This window comes from Eimeria mitis, genomic scaffold, assembly GCF_000499745.2.
Source record: "Eimeria mitis Houghton genomic scaffold, Emh_scaff1782, whole genome shotgun sequence".
In the NCBI taxonomy this organism is placed as follows: Eukaryota; Apicomplexa; class Conoidasida; order Eucoccidiorida; family Eimeriidae; genus Eimeria; species Eimeria mitis.
The window spans coordinates 1352-1694 of record NW_013570100.1 but is presented as its reverse complement, the minus strand read 5'-3'; positions in this window follow the sequence as shown (position 1 = coordinate 1694).

Here is a 343-nt window from a genome sequence, read left to right as displayed (position 1 = left end):
GTTTAGGGTTTAGGGTTTAGGGCTTAGGGTTTAGGGTTTAGGGTTTAGGGTTTAGGGTTTAGGGTTTGTGCGCAGCGGATACCTTCGTGTTCACATTCAAAGGCCCTGATGGAAAACAACCAGCAGAGAACCCCGTAAGCATCGCGCTTCTAGGGTTTAGGGTCTAGGGTCTAGGGTTTAGGGTTTAGGGTTTACGGTTTAGGGTTTAGGATGGACTGCCGGTGTGTTTTTTTTTTAATTTTTTTTACAAAAAAAATAAATAATAAATAAATAACAACAACATATTAACAAAGAAAGAAATAAATAAATAAAATAAATAAAATAAATAAATATAATATTTATA